This window comes from Alligator sinensis, unplaced genomic scaffold (genome assembly GCF_000455745.1).
Source record: "Alligator sinensis unplaced genomic scaffold, ASM45574v1 scaffold862_1, whole genome shotgun sequence".
Lineage (NCBI taxonomy): Eukaryota > Metazoa > Chordata > Crocodylia > Alligatoridae > Alligator > Alligator sinensis.
Genome location: NW_005842066.1, coordinates 1575671 through 1589349, shown reverse-complemented (window position 1 = coordinate 1589349; position 13679 = coordinate 1575671).

Below are 13679 nucleotides of genomic sequence, written 5' to 3'. Positions count from 1 at the left end.
CTCAGCCCCTTCTGACCCGGGGTAACACAAAAGAAACAAAACCTCTTTCAAACTTAACTACGGCTCACTGTGCCTAATGTGAGGCATGACCCTGCCCCTGTTAAACCCCCTGGTGGGGTCCGTAGCCCCGTCGCCCCTCCGCATGTCAACGGGGTCACTGCTCGTGACTTGGTATGCTAGCCCTCTCTTCCCGTGCCAGCTACTCGCCACTCTTTGTCCGGTGTCTCCTGGAGCAGCCCTCTCTCCGGGTCTTCCCTGGCTTGCAGCCCTTTCTCCAGGTCCTCCCTAAACCACCGCCTTCCGGGTCTTCCCCGGACCGCAGCTGTGTCGTCCTCCGGCGTCTGTTTGTCCCCGGGCTCTTTTACTCCTCCGCTATGCATGCCGGCAGTCGGCTCCGGCGTTCCACGCCTCCAGCTGACTCCACCAGCCCGGCTTTCTCCCGGCAGCCACGTGTGCGCCCCGCTCCTCGCCGTGGTCGGCTCTTTTATCGCCGCCGGCCGGTGATTAGTGATGATGTCACCCGCCGTCCGCAGGTGACTTGAGGTGTCGACCTGGCCGTGCGCGGGCTTCTCCGGCCGTCCCTGCTCCTCCTCGCATCCTGCGGTGAGTAATTTATTTTTTCCCTTTTCTTTTCCCTCCGCTTTGCCCTCTGTCTCTGGGGCTCCCTCCATGAGCTCAGCAGTTTCCTCAGTCTTTCTCCACCTGTGACAGTTGGCACTAAGTGTGGCTTTGGATAGTTTTTGCGTGGCTGTCCAAAATAGGTCTGCATGACCTTCCTTACTTCGTTGGGCAATATGTTGCATTAAATGAGGTCTGATAGCTATCTCATTCTGTCCATCCAGAACAGCAAAAAAATTCATAGAATCATAGAAGTAGGGTTGGAAGGGACCTTGTAGATATTCAAGTCCGATCCCCTGCCTGGGCAGGAGGAAAACTGGGCTCAAATGACCCTAGTCAGGTAGGCATTGAGCCTCTTCTTAAAGATCCCCAGGGTAGGAGCCAACACCACTTCCCTTGGAAGTTGGTTCCAGATCCTAGCCACCCTTACTGTGAAGTAGTTCTTACGGATGTCTAATCTAAACCTACTCTCCAACAACTTGTAGCTTTTATTCCTTGTTATCCCAGTGGGCGCTAGGGGAAAGAAGGTCTTCCCCAAACCCTTCTGGTCCCCCCTAGTGAGTTTATAGACGGTCACCAGGTCCCCCCTCAGCCTTCTCTTGTGAAGGCTGAACAGGTCCAGGTCCCATAGCCTCTCATTGTAGGGTCTGCCCTGCTGTCCCCGGATCATGCGGGTGGCCCTCCTCTGGACCCTCTTAATGTTGTCCACATCCCTCTTGGAGTGGGATGCCCAGAACTGGACACAGTACTCCAGCTGTGGCCTGACCAGTGTCGCGTAGAGGGGGAGGATCACCTCCTTGGCCCTGCTTGAGAAAAATCTCTATTGGTGCACCCGTAGGAAAAATGTCTTTAATATTTACATAATGAGTACATATTAAAGTTAGTGCTTTACGTTTCAAACTACTCTACAAAAACTAATCCCCACAGCCCTACAGAGTGATTTTTCTCTGCTCCATCTCTTCCCCTAAGTTCTGTTAATAGAACCTAGACCTGGGAGAAACTTAACTAATGGAGTCCAGAGCCCTGCTACTCCAAGTAACTACGTTGTATAATTCCTTTCATAAACACATCAAGTGTCTTCTTAAATGCAGGTAGGCTTCTGCCTATACAACTCTGCTTGGAAGGCTCTTTTTACTGCACTGTTTATAAATTTTCTTCTCATTTCCAGTCCAAATGCATTCATGGACAGTTTATACCCATTTGTTCTTGGGCCTATGTTATCACTTGAAGCATTCCTCCCTCTCTGTTTACCACCCTGATGTGTTCATAGGGGTGCACTAATAAAGGTTTTCTTGGCTGATGCCAATAGCCAATTATTAACCAGCCATATCAGCCTATACTGAGAAAATAACTGATTTATGGGAATGTAGCCAGGCAGCATGGGGAGCAGCATCCTGCAGGTAAGTCTGTGGATGGGAAGGGGCATGGGAGGGGTCCCCACGGTGAGGGAGGGGCAGTGTCTGGGGGCACTGCCCAGCCAGGGTGGGGAATGGGATGGAGCCGCGGGCCGCTCATCCAGAGGGCATGGGGTGTGAGGGGAGGGTGGCTCCCTGCCACTGTGTATCCCTAGGGGAGGCATGGGGGGCATGTACTCACCCAGGTTAGTGTGTGGGGTGGAGGTGGGCTGCCTGCTGTGGGGTTGGGACCAGGGGTGGTGCCAGCCTCTTCTTGGTGGGGGGAGCTGGGTCTGAGCAGGCGGGAGTGGGGTGGGCTCAGCTGTGCGGGGTGGGTGGGTGAGTGGTGGTGCTGGAAGGCATGGATACAGGGGGGCTAAGGTGAATTTTGGGGTGGCTATAGCTAGAGGTGCAACAATATATCAGTTGCATATTGGATCAGCACCAAAAAAAGGAAGATTAACATTATTGGCTATTGGGGTTTTTCTGGCAGGTGGAACTAATAATGTCACCAATAAATGCCACGTGTATGTGCACAGCCATCATGCACATGGTCAGGAATGCAGCCTGGCAGCTTGGAGAGCAGTATCCTGCCAGGAAGTCTGTGGGGAGAAGGGTCATAGGGGGGAAGAACAGGGGCCCATGGTGAGGGAGGGAGTAGGGCAGAGGAGAGGCAGGCACTGCCCAGCCAGGGTAGTGAGTAGGGCCCTGGGGCTGAGACTGGGACAGAACAAGGGTGGGGGTGGCTCCCCACTGCTGCACGCACCCAAAGGGAGGCATGGGGGGTATGTGCCCTCCTGAATTTGTGTGTGGGGCAGAGGCAGGCTGCCTCCTGCAGGCTCAGGGACAGGGGCAGCACTAGCCTCCTCCTGGTGGGAGAGCTGGGCTGGGCCTGGGCTCGGAGCAAGCAGGACCAGGGTAGGCTCAGCTGCATGGGGTGGGCAGGAGTGGCGGTGCTGGGAGGGGTGGCTATGGGGGGGCTAGAGGGAATTTTGGGGTGGCTATAGCCCCCGCAAACCTTCCTTGGTGCCATCCCTGCTCAGGGCACTCAATTCTGCTGCCTTTCCCTCTGGAGCCCCCTGCTGTGTGGCAGGCAGGGGGCCTGTGGCTAGTGTGAGCCCAGCACCCCTACTGCCTCCACTGCTCACCCCACGCAGCTGAGCCCACCCTGCTCCCACCTACTCTGAGCCCAGCCCCCTACTGGGAAGAGGCTGGCATATCTCCTGGCCCCAAGCTGGCAGCTGGCAGGCTGCCTCTGCCCCATGCACAAATCTGGTGGGGCCCATGCCACTCCCAGGGGTATGCACAGTGGAGGGGAGCTGCCCACCCTCCCTGCACCCCCTTGATGAGCCACCCATGGCTCTGTTTTATTCCTGGCCCCACTTGCTCCTGCCCCTGCCCCAGTCCCTTCCTCACCATGGAGGTCTTGATCTTCTCCCTCCCCACCCATTCCCTTCCTTCCCCCACACTCCTTCCTTTCCACAGACTTACCAGCAAAATGCTGCTCTCCAAGTTGCTTAGCTGCATTACTGTAAATCAGTTATCGGATTGGTATCGGCCAATATGGCTGGGTAATAATCAGCTATCAGTATCGGCCAAGAAAATCTTTATCAGTGCACCCCTAGCTATAGCCCCTGAAGCCTCCCTTCTCGCACTGCCCCTGCTCAGGACTCTCCTCTCTCCTGCCTTTCCCTTGGGAGTCCCTTGCAGGCAGGGGGCGCATGGTTGGCACAGGGCTCCCAGGGAAAGGCAGCTAAGTGGAGGGCCTTGAGCAGGGGCAGGACTGGGGAGGTTTGGGGGAACTATAGCTCTCCCTGAATTTGCCTTAGCCCCGCATAGCCACCGCTCCAAGCACCACTGCTACCAGCCCACCCTGTGCAGCTGAGCCTGCCTTGCTTCTGCCTGCTCTGAGCCCAGCCGCTCCACTGGGAAGGGGCTGCCCCTGGCCCTGAGCCCGCAGTAGGCAGCCCACATCTGCCCTGTGCACAAATCTGGTGGGGGGGACATACTCCCCATGCCTCCCCAGGGGGTACATGCAGTGGCAGGGAGCTGCCCCCTCTTCCCCCTCTCCCTCCTTATACCCCCTGGATGAACTGCCCATGGCTCTGTCCTGCACCCCACCCTAGCCCCAGGGTCCCATTCACTGCCCTGGCTGGGCAGTTCTCCCTGTCCCTGTTCCACTCCTTCCACTGTGGGGGCCTCCATCTGTACCCCCCATACTCCTTCCCTGCAGGGTGCTGCTTTCCATGCTGTCCAGCTGCATTTCTGGCCATGTGCATGCTGTGGCTACATGCATGCATGCAGCATCTGGGGGTCCCTGTCAGAAGGCGTATTATATTTTTCGGTGACTTTATCGGCTACATGAGCCAAGCAAATGCCGATGACTGATAACATTAATTTTCCTTCTATCACTGCCGATCTGGTATGTGACTGATACATCAGTGCACCTCTAGTGTTCATAAACAGCAAGCATATTCTCTTGTGTTTTGGTTTGCTAGGCTAACCAACCCAAGCTTTCAGTCTCTCCTCAAAGTTGGCTTTTTATTCCTCTGATTATCCTAGTACCCTACTGTGTACCTACTGCAGGCTGAATTAATCTTTCTTGAGCACAGATAACTGGATGACAGTATTGCAGATGAAGGCCTTCATCAAACGGCATTAATACTTCCTTATTGCAGTTGAAAGTACGTGTCTGATGAGGATTGCTTCTGCCTTTTAATGGACTAGTATTAGGTGATGCAGCAAACACTTGAGTTCTCTGCTTTGAGTGGCACTTGCAGTCCATTACTAGGGTGAAAATTATGCAAAACATGGAAGTGCTTGAAATGTGCTTTTCTTTTTAATAAAAGAGATAACTATGGGAATTATGATTGGTTGACACATGTTAAGACGGTTGAGCAATTAATATAAGAATATTTTGGAAAATGGAGTTGTATTACAGACAGAGATTGCTGTGGAGTTAAAGTACTGCATGTTGTCCCAACTCATAACCAGCCAGGGCCCAGCTGAGAGAGTAATTTATCATGAGTGGAGAAAGTCTTCTAGACTGTAGGCAACAGGAGGATGAAAAAAGACAGGAGGATTGTTACGATGGAAAATTTTGACCCCCTGGTATTTGGTGCAATGAGAGAAGAAATTCTTTGTTCTCTTTTAAAAAAAATAATCTTAACCATTGTTTGTAATAGGCTGTGCCAAACTTTGAAATCTGGCATTAAAGTTGATTTAATAAGCAAATAACTGGAAGTTTTTGCTGTAGAAAACCTCCTATGCACTTGCACACTAAGATGTAGATAAAATGTGTGTTTATACATAACTAGTTGGTACAAAAACCTTACAAGTTATGTTGCTGAAGCTGGAAAGTACCATGGGCTGAGTGACTTGGCCTAACCTTACAAATTCCAGTGGCAAACTTGTAAGGAAAATAGTTCTGGATGTTTTTGTACATGAGTGTTTATTAGGAGATAAAAATACCAAACGTAAAGTTCCTATAATAATGTGAGCTTGTTCTATGTGTGTGTGTGTGTGTGTGTGTGTGTGTGTGTGTATGTTTATCCTGTTAAATTTATAAATATTCAGGAAACTATACATTAATAACAAAAACAGTAATTAGTGCCATAGTACACACAAGTAGTAAATTCAGGTTTGTGAAGTAACTTTACTTTTTGCTTTTACTACTCTTTTTGCTACTTTAAAGGGTTATATGCCACTGCATTTTTTTTTAAGCATTTGACTATGTCCAAATAAATTACTAAAACCTTGGTTCAAATTTTAGAGTTATAATATAGGGCAAAATTAGTTAGGGCACGATTTTTAACCCTAAAATAAAAGCTGACATACTACTCGTGTATTGAAACAGCCTTGATAATCTTTCTTTATATCTCAAACAATAGGCACTCCTCAAGTTCACTACTATAATTTACTATATTCCTTTAGGAATAAGGAGATCAAAGTAGGAAACCTAAAATATTCCATATCCATGCAAATCATGAAGAGAAACGTTCCCCTTCTCCTCCTCCTCCTCTTGCTGCTCCTCCTTCCTTTCTTTCTTTCCTGCTGCTGCTGCAAAGAACCACTATGGACATGGATGCATGTAGCATTTAGATTGGTTTAGATACAGTTCACAGACACATGCCTATTAAATGTCTTTAATGCTGTCTGGAACAGTACAAAAGCGTACCTGGAAAATCAAGTACTCTTTTGACCCCGTTTGGTGTCTCATGTGAACACCAAGTTTTCCATGACACAGGTCTGGTCACACTCGCACTGCACCTCACACTGCATTGGCCCCCCACCCCACCTCTGGCCAATTCCTCGTCCCCTTTTGTTGGCATTTTTTTTTATCGTCTATTTTTCTAACAACTAGCTGTGAGCTGTCCTTTCCCCCTGTTTGACCATGCCCCCTCCTGTCCCCCAAAGCTCTAGGAACTCAAAAATGTGCATCTAAGCACTCCGTCACCCCTTCCCCCACCACCTCCTTTCTAGCTCCCTAAATCATACAATCACACTTCAGTTTTAAGTAAATTGTAGGCTGTTGAGGTTTATTGAACTCATGTTAAGGAAACAAAGGAAAGCAAAAAAGTGAAAATGCCCCCACCACCCCAGGCATACAAAGTTCTTTGGGTAAATATGATATTTTTTTTATTAGACAAACTAAATAGCTGAAAACATTTTATTTGCATGCTTTCAGGCACAAATAACCTTTTTCAGGCATAGGGAGAGTCTGATGGTGTCTTGTGTTCTCCTGGATGGAATAGAAATCAATATGCTAAATGCAGGCCTATGAAAATGCAAATGGCTGGCAGTAAGGATCAGAGGGAATGGGAGACAATAGGTGAGAGAGAGGTAGGTGGGTGTGTGTGTGGAAAAGGGGGAATGTTGACCTGGTGATAGAATGTAGCTGGTAAAACGCAGAAGTTACCCGGGGTTATCAGATGGCAGGCAGGTTATAATGTGCCATAAGTGCATATTTAGTCCATGATTTTTTGTATCCAGTAGATTTATGAAGTGAAGTGAAGTTTTGTAGGCTTGTCTACAAAAGGTGTTTTGTAAATTCCCTTTGAGGATTAGAACTGAGAGATTGGAGAGAGAGAGAGAGAGAGAGTGGTTGTCTTGTGAGAAGTGTGGATCCATGGGTAATTGGGTATTTTTATCTTTGATAGATTTCTGATGTGCATTCATTCTAGTATGCAGTTGTTGTTTGATTTCTCCTACATATTTCCCATCAGGGCATTTGGTACACTGGATGACGTGTATTACATTTCTGGAGGTGCAGGTGTAAAATCCAGGAATGGTAAGGATTTGGTTGTGGGATGTAGTTATTATGGGAGTGGTGGAGATGTGCTGGCAGGTTTTACATTTTTTTTGTCCTGACATGGTCTGGTTCCATTTGGTGTGCTTTGGGCCATAGGAAGTTTGCTTCGGATGATGAGGTTGGTGAGGTTTGGTGCTTGTTTAAAGGCTAGGATGGGTGGTTCTAGAAAGATCTCTTTAAGAATTGCGTCTTCTCCTAGTATGGGTTGCAAATTGTTTGAGGATTTTTCACCTAGGTTCCGGGGAGTGATGGTATGTCATAATTAATGGTGTACAAAAATTATGGGGATTTTCTATTTGTACTGCAACAATTCTTCACATGGCATGCAGGTGGCTCTTGCAAAAGTACAATCTATCTTTCTGGAAGATTGTCTTTGTTGGGTGAAAGCCCTTTTGAGATTTGCAAGGTGACAATCACGGGTGTTTTTCCCCAGTGCAAATTTGGTAGTATGGGAGGGCTTGGCTGTATGTTACAGCTTTCTTGGTGTGTTTAGAGCAGGGGTGGGGAAAATGCGGGCTAGGTGTGGCCCACCAAGCCATTCTATCCAGCTAGCGGGGCCCCTAAAAAATTTAGAAAATTAATATTAATATGCCCTGGGCTGCCTGTCATGCAGCCCTCAATGGCTTGCCAAAACTCAGTAAGCAACTCTCTGCCCAAAATAATTGCCCGCCCCTGGTTTAGAGTGATTGCTAGTTCTGTGCAGATATGTATATTGGTCCATGGGTTTCTTGTATATGGTGGTTTATATTTTACCATTTTGGATATTAATTATAGTGTCTAAAAAGGAAATACTGGTGCTGGAGTATTCAAGGGATAGTCTGATGGAGGGGTGATGATTATTGAATTTGTGATGGAAATCAATTACAGATTGCAGGTTTTCGGTCCAAATAATGAAGATGTCATCTATATATTTTTACATGCTCCCTAAAATCTGGTATTTTCTCAGTTAGGGTTCCATGGTTGGATATTATAGGTCTGCCTGGGTTTCCTTGTTTGTGGATTTTAGGGAGCATGTAAAAAGTCCCTGGATTGGGTAGTGGGATCAACTTTTGTAGTTTTTCTTGTAGTTAGATAGAAATGTTTTGATGGTGGTTTTGAGTTTTAAGGTGAAATAGGGAGTTGGGTCTTCCTCTAGTTTTTCGTAGTAGGTGGTGTCAGAGAGCTGTCTGTTGGCTTCTTTTATGTAGTCTTTGTGGTTAAGGGTAACTGTCTGCTGGTTTTATCCCTGTTTGGTGGTTGGATCTTAGAGATTCTATGGCCCTTGTCTCGGAGAGGGAGAGGTTGTTATGGTGGTGTTTGTTGATTATATAATGGTTTGCTCTTTCTCTGAAGCAGTCAGTATAGTGGTTGAGGTTTGAATTTTGTCTACTGTGTGGTGATGTTTTGGGGGGGTTAATCTTTTCCTCAGTGTTGTCACAGGATGAAGTGTTGTTGGAAGCGGATTCATTTTGCTTGTGGCAATATTTCTTGAGATGGAGGTGTTGGAAAAAATCTTCTAGTTCTCTGCTTTCTAGTATATTATTAGGTATTTTTCCAGGCAGAAATTAAGGTCTTTAGACGGGACATATTTTTTCAGCTTTGCTAAGTGTTTGTGGAGAGAGTGATAATATCTGAGGGTTGACTGGTTCCTTTGGTTTTATTGTGTACAAGGTTGAAATTTAGTAAGGTATTGGTGTCGTTTCTCAAATGCTTGCTTTGTGGCATGGGAAGTTGTTGCTGTCAGAATTGGTTCCATTTTCTTTTTATGCTGGATGGGTGTCGTAAAAAAAATCTTTGGTAGTAGTCAGTCTCCTGCCCCCCACCTCTCCAGGACCCTCAAAGCATAGGTGGAAGCACCCCCCACCCCTGCTCTCACCCACTGCAAATCTCTCTCTCTCTGAATCACCTCCCCCCACCCCATTCCCAGTCAGTGACTTTATGGCTCAGTTGTTACATGTGTCCCACCATATGTAGTAATTGAAGTGTAATCTCTCACTGGGGTTCTCTTGAAGAGGAAGACAGATTCAGAGAATGGATAGAATAGACACAAAAAAAAGGAAGCAGTGAGGAAGATCGATAACCCCCCACCCCCACAACTGTCAGTTTAGTGGCAGCACTTGTAACACCAGGAAAGAGTTTTTATTTTTTGGATGCATGCAGAGAAGACAGCATGCCCTTCCCCTGTGGAGAAGGTGTGACTTGCAGCTCTCCTACAGACTGAAGCAGCACATTTTGCATGCTCAAGCACATGCTATTTCCAGTCCAGATCAGTCAGAGTTGTTGCTGGAAGTATTTGGTCTTTGCAGGTATTTGGTCTACATTAAAATTCTAATGTAGTAACATTTGCTTTCTGTAGGATCGCTAGCTGACACCTCCCCCCATAATGCTGCTTTTAATATACAATAGCGATGAGCCAAAGACAGCTGCTTGAGCAGCATGTCTAGCTGTTTCAGTATTTGCTTTTCATTCACTTCATTTAATTTTAATTTCAGTTTTGGTGTTCTTCTTTGCCTTAACCTGTTACCTAGGACCACAGATCGTTGTCCAGGACCCCACTATGCTGTGGACTGTATAGTCAGACAACAGTAAGACTGCCCCTCCCTCAGAGACCTTACTTTTACAATGAGATACAGGATGCATAATGGAATATAACAGATGGCCAGTACCTGCCAGCATGATAGGTGGTATTCTCAGCATACCAGTATCTTTACCATTAATTATTTAAATAAGCATCATGTCAAGGACGAGGTTTGAGGAAGATAGTGAATGAGTTTTGCAGATGATTTATGGGAAGAGGCAGCTTGAAAGTATGAAAGCATTTGTGTGAAATTCTTCACAAGTGGATGATTGGTTATCAAAGGCTGATTTTTTTATTTTTTTTTAAAGATGGGAGTCAACCTATTTAGTGTGGAATGAGATACATTAAAAAGAGTGAGGGACAGAGGCAGCAAAGTGTGTAAACATAGTTTGTGTGAAGCAGTAAAGGGGAACCAGTGGATAAATGCACATGGAGGATTGGTGTGATCAAAGTGGGCCAAAAAATGATCTTTGCAGCAATACTGTCAGTGCAGTGTAAGATCTGTCAAACCCTGACCAAAAAAAAAAAGGTGCATCGGTGAACGGAGCTGGAATGAGAAGTTTAGCTTTTGGGAGGGATAGGAAAGGCCTCACTATAAAGACATTCATAAAGAATCTAGAAAACTGAGATGCAGGCTGGGGGGGGGGAGAAAAGTGGGGAGGAGAGGAAGAGAGACCCATAATTTTGACATCATTTCCAACAAAGTGTCAGGGAGAGTGAGGGTACTCCCCACAGTGATCAAAAAGGTAAAGGGATCAGAGCTCTGGATTCACCATATTGATCTTGAGATTATAGCTAGATATCTAGGCAGAGATATCGGACAAACAGGTTAAAATTTAAGTTTGGACAGAAAACAGGTCTATAGAGGGTCAGATGAATTTGTTTGGGGATGAGGTTACCTAGAAATGAGATATAGATGGAAAAAAGCAAACCAGGCAAGAGTCCTGAAGTAACAGCCACAGGGGAAAAAATACTGCAAAACAGTGTGTTACATGTACATGTTTTTTTCAGAACAGCTGGTTTATCTGCTATTACAATAAATCTGAAAGGGATTGGAAATTTTAAAGGTCAACTTTACTCCGAAAACAGAGCAAAACCTCATTATATGCTTCTCATCTCCTGGTCTTCATGGGTGCACGTGCACTTGCACAGGCACGTGTGCTTGCAGCAGCTCAAATAGCAGCAGCACAAATTTGTGCTGGAGACTTCTGCCTCCGCACATGTGCCTGAACATGCACTTTGGTATAGGACAAATTGTGCCACTTGGAGCAAACTCTCCCTGCTCAGCTTCTCCTGGATCTGCAGCCAGGGGGAGATAGAGCCTGGGGCCAGCATCCGTGCTGGGCCCAGCAGTATAAAGAGGTGCCCTGGTGAGCAGCTCGGGGAGCTTCTGAGGCTCAGCCAGTTGGTATCTGGGGACACTACCCCTTGTGCCAGCTGGACTGCTGAAGTAGCCCTAACTTAGAGTGGCTCCTGCACCCTCTACCCATTGCAGCAGTCTAGCAGTGGGGGCTGCTGCCTGACTGTGACCTGCTGCCACCTGTGACAGCATCCGCCCCCTTGGACCTGTGGCCCCATGGCTATGTGCTTGTCAGACCCAGACAGGAACGGCATGGCCACCTGGGCTCTGGTATGGGCACCACAGTAGAGCCTCCTGCGCTTTTGGGCCTGCTGCCAGTGGGCCGTGGCCACATAGTTGGCTGTCGGGTAGCACTGCTGTCATATTTTCTGGTGTCCCTGCTCTGCCATCTGGGGAGCTATCGCCCAGATGTGTTTCTTGCAGTGGTTCACTTCGAACTGTCAAAGCATGCCCTCCTGGCCCCAAATGGCCAGGAGGTCAGCCACCTCGTCTGCCCCTAGCTGGGTCCTGGGTCCTGGCCCTAGGCAGGCTCCTCTGCCCAAGTTGTGCCACTTGCCTCACCAGCAGAGATCCTGGTGTTCCCTGTTTAAAAATTGTAAATTCTCTGATAAAATAGCCCAACACCCGAAATCTGTGTTCTTCTGTGATTAAAATGAAACTCCATTATATCTAGAGATCAGTTCAGCAATGTTTTATTGATATAGTTACAAATTTAAAGCAGTTTAGAAGCCTACCAGTGCCACTATATCATCATTGTAGCAAGGTGGGGTCCCTAGGGGTGGCTGTGTTACCCCTAAACTCCTTAACCATGCCAGTCTTGCCCTGTGAACACCCTCTATCTCGCCCACCACATCTTGTTGGTATGATTAATATAGGGAGGCTGCCCTCGGTCTTTAGGTTTGGACACGGTCTGGCTAGATCCTATTAAACCCTGTTGTTCATAGACCCCTTGGCATCCCGCTTCACTGTGGACAGCTCCTGAGTCTCTCAGCCTTATGAGCTATGTGTGGCTCCAACCACCCCTTTACCACATCCCAAGCCTCGCAGATGTCATTGACATTGTCCCATCTAGGCCTTACTGTGATTTGGCCCCCTTGTCCTCTCTGGGCTCTCCGCAGCCCTGTCCATGCGCCTACGCTGGTGCTGGGGTCCCCACTCTGTAGTGGGCCCCTAATGAGGCCTCCTCCTTCCCCAAATAGCCTCACCCAAACCACTGGTGTTTATCAGACAGCAAACAAAACAACAGCAATCAAATATGATCCCCTGGGCTATAACGTAAGACAGAGTTCAAGGCATACTCTGTCCCTTTAAAAGAGTAAAACTTCTTCTCTGAGGCTTGGTGCCTAGTAGGCAAGTATACCTTATGGGCTCCTGGTGTCCCCTTTGTTCTAAGGGTAGCATTTCTGCTGGCTACAACATCTCTGGGCCCTTCCTTCCTGGAGGCTCCTTCTCCTTCAGCTGCTGGTAGGGAACCAAACCCTGTCCCAGCCATAGGGCCTATATGGGCCCAGGGCCCTGCCTCCCCCAGCCAGGTACAGGTGCGGCCAATTCCCTTGTTAACCGGTTGTCATGGCAACCTGCACCTGAGTTCCTATCTGGCACTTTGTGCTCTCTCCCCGGGCAATCTCCGCTCTAAGAGGAAGAGGCACCTTAGTGCCCTGCGACAATCATAATAAAATTAATTTTAAATATGTATACACTTTGGTGTTTGCTTTTGGGTTTTTTTATTGTAGAAAAATCAGAGCTGCTCCTTTTGCTTACCAGAATGCAGGGTGTTGAGCAGCACTGACGTGCCAGTGCCCTGCCCCTGCCCTTGCCCCTCACTCCCAGCCTACTGCCCTGCCAGTGCCCCTCACACCTGACCCACAGCCTCTGCCTGCCCCCACTAGCTCCCTCCCAGCTGCAGCTCTGTCCCAGCACCAGGACATGAGTCCAGGTGCAGTTGTCCCACCCCCTGCTTTGTGAATGAGCAGTGCCAGCCTTTACTGTTCTGCTCCCTCTACTGTGCCCAGGCCCCAGTGATCCCCATGCTGTTCCTGCGAAACCCTCGACAGGGTCTCAGGAACTGGGCTGGGCAATCCCCTTCCATTGCAGGCCAGCCTCCCCCTGCACAATGTGCTCTAGGGTGCCAGGGGGGCTCTAAGCCCAGCTCTGGCAGCCTCTCCTACCCGGAGCGCTTCTCAACCCCTGATACTCATCTCTATCTCTCCTGCTGCCACCTTCACCCCGCTCCATCACACCCTGTAAGTGTTTCCTGGGACCAGGAGCCCCACCAGGCTAGGACCCCATGTCCCAGCACTGTTGTGGGCACAGGGCAGGGCTGCAGTGTGTCAGTTACCCCTGCAGCCATGGCTTCCATCAGCAGGTCCTGTCCTGTCTGGCAGCTGGGCATGCAGGGTATGAGATGTGTGGGGGGGATGTGGGGTTTGGGGGGAAGAG